At 46.2% G+C, this 4,039-nt stretch overlaps 1 pseudogene; it reads left to right on the top strand.

Annotated features, from left to right (window-relative positions):
* Positions 1-2,115: 2,115 nt before the first annotated feature.
* On the top strand, positions 2,116-3,270 carry LOC121816449 (zinc finger protein 501-like; annotated as a pseudogene).
* The last annotated feature ends 769 nt before the right edge of the window (positions 3,271-4,039 follow it).

The raw sequence follows: 4,039 nt of genomic DNA, 5'->3' as shown, positions 1-4,039 counted from the left end.
CAGAGGAAAAGCAAAAAAGGAGATGAAGTGATACCAAAGTCAGGGTGGTGCTTATTGACCCTCCTGTATACTCACTAGATTTTTGTGGTGGAATTTGAGGAATTTATGATAGAATGTCAGAGAAGGCAATGGCAACCCACTCCAGTACTCTTGCCTGGAAAATCCCATGGGCAGAGGAACCTGGTAGGCTGCAGTCCATGCGGTTGCTAAGAGTCAGACACGACTGAGTGACTTCACTTTCACTTTTCACTTTCACTTTTCACTTTCATGCATTGGAGAAGGCAATGGCAACCCACTCCAGTACTCTTGCCTGGAGAATTCCAGGGACGGAGGAGCCTAGTGGGCTGCCATCTATGGGGTCACACACAGTCGGACACGACTGAAGTGACTTAGCAGCAGCAGCAGCATGATAGAATGTCAGATGAATTTACCCAAGATCTGTCAGCTGGGTGTGGATTTTGAATGATTATTATGTGAACAAAGATTGTAACTGTTGAAGAGACATAATGTGCAGTATGGAAGTGGAAACTGACCAGAGGTATTTAGATCTGAATGTTGTGACTGAGTATAAAGTCAAGAACAAGGTTTAGTGGGGAATCCTTCAGAACAGGGCTAGGGAGCTGCCAGTGGAAAGTGGGTGTACAGTGGGGTTGTGTTGTATTTGTCAGGCACTTTCTGAGTGTTCAGAAGGGGATGAGAGGAAGCAGGAGACATGCCAATTTTGTGAACCGGGTGGCAGTGATCAGGGTCAGATGTACAGTCCACTGAGTGATACGCTTGTGGGGAAGGTGTGTGAACTAACTTCCTGAGGTACTAGGAGTCTGAGAGAAAGGTGGGCCTAAGCTTCTGTATGTCTGGGAAACATGATCCTGGGAACTGTGGCTGTTGTTTTACAAGAAAGGGAAGGGGCCCTGCATGCCAAGCCCACCACACAGATAGCCTCTGTCTATCCACCTGCCTGTAGCCACTGAGAATCGTACCTAGCGTGCAAGGGAGGATGAAGTGTTTTGGGTACCACTGCCCTCTGTGTTAGGAAATGGGAAGATGATGATGCCAGAGTTAGGTGGGCTGGGGTGGGCTGATTGTGGAGTCCTGGGGAGAGAGGCTGCTTATGCACACGTCTCTTCCCATCATCACAGGGCCCTGTGACCTTAGAGGACATGGCTGTGTACTTTTCCCAGGAGGAATGGAGGCTGCTTGATGAGGCCTAGAGATGCCTGTACCATGATGTCATGCTGGAGACCTTGGTACTAGTTGCATCCTTGGGTAGGGCCCTCACTCCTGTCCCAGCATCCTGGGCAGGTCTCTGACTTTCCCCTTTTTTCCAAGGTCAAATCTGTTCTGTTCACAGCTGGACGGTGGTTGCATGTCTGATACTGCTTCCCTGTCCTCTGTTTTGTGGGTGCTAAGGCTGAGTGAATGTGTGTACCACCTCCTTTCACAGGTAGCCCCAATACCAGCGGCTCTGAAGTTTTCTCAATGAAGATTTTCTAAGTCAAAAGACTTGGAATGAATTCACTGGATTCTCAGCTACTCACTGCCAGTTTGACTCAGTTGACCCCTGCATCTCTGCCTCAATCCAATTGACATTTCCTGGAGCCTGACTGACCAGGAATTATTGGGAACCAATGTGGTCACTATTTGTGGGGTCCACTTAGCTGTTGCTGTCAGACTGTCCTGTGGAGAGGCCCATTATTGCACAGCACTGCTTTTCTAACCTGTCTGAGCTCCTTTGTCCTCAAAATAGTCCCATGGTTTTATTTCTTCTGTGTCAGACACATGTGTAATGGGGCTGCCCATTCTAGCAAAATCTATGTGAAATTCCTTCTCTGGTTTCACGTTGTTGGCATGGAATAAAGGTCAAGCAGAGAACTTCCGAGCAGAATGTTTCTGTAGAAGTGCCACAGGGAAATACCTTGAAGATAGACCTCTCCACCGAGCCTCTCCCTGGGACATGTGTGGCCTGAATGTAGAAGGTGGTGTGTGTGTAGCTGAGGACCTGGGAATAAACCCTGGCCAGACCCTGTGTGGGGCAGGTGTGAAATTTCAGCAGAACAGTGGAATAAACTCCACTGTTTTCACATAAACTCTAAAGAGTTTGTCTCTTTAGAAGAGATGTGGGTAAGGCCTTTATGAAGAGATGCACAGTCCATGCACTGGGGAAGGCTTTTATGTGCTGTGAGGCTAGGAAGGATTTCCCTGGTATCTCTCACTATTTCCAGCACTAGATTAAACTGCAAAAGGACACTGAGTTTTTGGAAGTTTCTCATAATGGACAAAGGCAGCGTAAATGCCACGAATGTGGGAAAACCTCCCAGAAGTCCAAGCTTACTCAGCACCAGAGAGTTCACACTGGAGAGAGGCCTTATGAATATGCTGAATGTGGGAAAGCCTTCAGATATAAATATATATTTGTTTAGCACTGGAATGTCCACACTAGAGAAAGGCCTTATGGGTGCAGTGAATGTGAGAAAGCTTTTAGTGACAAACATGTACTTGCATGGCACCAGTGAATTCACAGTGGAGAAAGGGCCTACAAGTGCAATGAATGTGGGAAATCCTTCTGTCGCAAATACAGACTTACTCAGCATCAGAGAGTCCATACTGATGAGAGGCCTTACAAGTGCTGTGAATGTGGGAAAACCTTTACCTGTAAACCCATACTTTTTAAGCACCAGAGAATCCACACTGGAGAAAGGCCTTACAAGTGCAGTGAATGTGGGAAATTCTTTAGATGTAATTCCAGCTTTGTTATACATAGAAGAATTCATACAGGAGAAAAGCCTTATGAAGGTAGAGAGTGTGGAAAGCTGTTTTGCCAAAGCTCCCAACTTGTTGTACACCAGAGAACTCACACTGGAGCCAAGCCATATGAGTGTAGTGAATGTAGGAAAAGCTTCACCACTAAAAGCAAACTTGTTCAGCACCAGAGAGTTCACACTGGAGAGAGGCCTTATGAATGCAGTGGATGTGGAAAAGTCTTTAGGTTCATATCCAGCCTCAGTAAACATAGAAGAGTTCACACTGGAGAAAGGCCTTACAAGTGTAGTGAATGTGGAAAGGCCTTAAAGTCCACTACGAAATTCATACTTGAGCAAAGACGTATTATGAGTGCAGTGAATGTAGGAAATGTTTTAGCCAAAGCTCTACTCTCATTATGCATCTGAGTTCACACCAGAGAAAAACCACACAAATGCACTAAATGTGGAGAAGTCTTTAGCCAAAGCACCCAACTTAATTAACACCAAAAAGTTCACACCACAGAGGTGCAGCGCCAGCACAGCAAGTGGGGGAATCTTTTCTGTCAAATGTGTGCTCTAACTGAACACCAGAACCCAACAGCCCGTAGAGCAGTGTAGTGAGTGTAAAAAAGCTTTGAGCCAAAGGTCTAACCTCATTTGTCACCAGTATGCTCATACTAGAGAAAGGCCTTCAAATGAGATGGGGAGAGAAGCGAATGAGCTGTTGCCTTAGTTAACACATCTTACTGAACTGGCTCTGTGAGGGACTTCTCAACAGTAAGTTGAGTGCCATCTGTGTGCACAGCCCTAATGTGGCAATAGTCTGTGGGTACCCAGTTCCTAGGAAACTCTGAGGAGCTAGGCTGTAGTTTGTGACCTCCCAGGGCCCTTGACAGACCTCATGTCATTGTGAGTTTCTTAGCTCTACCAAGCGGCAGATCCACATACAGTGATATCAGTGTAGGTAGACTTTGTGCTCTCCTGTCCCCTAGACGGAAGCATAAGTGGCCTGAGGACTTGGGTGGTGTCATGCTCTTAAGTCCTGTCAACTGCGTAGGACACAACCTAAGCAGCTTTGCCAGTCTGGGTGCTGCTGGAAGCTCATAGAGGTTTACATTATTTGGTGGTATTGGATCCTTTTATGCTCAGGATGGATTTTCTAGCTCCAAGTCACCCTTTGGGGAACTGCCTCATTTTGCACTACTTTGTGTAAAAATAAAGACTATTGTTTAACACAACATGCGTCTTTGGTTTTGTTCACTTTGAGACTGCTGTTAAGAACCACATTGGACTATCAG

The sequence above is a fragment of the Ovis aries genome, chromosome 14, assembly GCF_016772045.2.
Source record: "Ovis aries strain OAR_USU_Benz2616 breed Rambouillet chromosome 14, ARS-UI_Ramb_v3.0, whole genome shotgun sequence".
Taxonomy (NCBI): Eukaryota; Metazoa; Chordata; class Mammalia; order Artiodactyla; family Bovidae; genus Ovis; species Ovis aries.
Note: the sequence above shows the minus strand (reverse complement) of the source record. Positions and strands in the feature narration are given on the sequence as shown.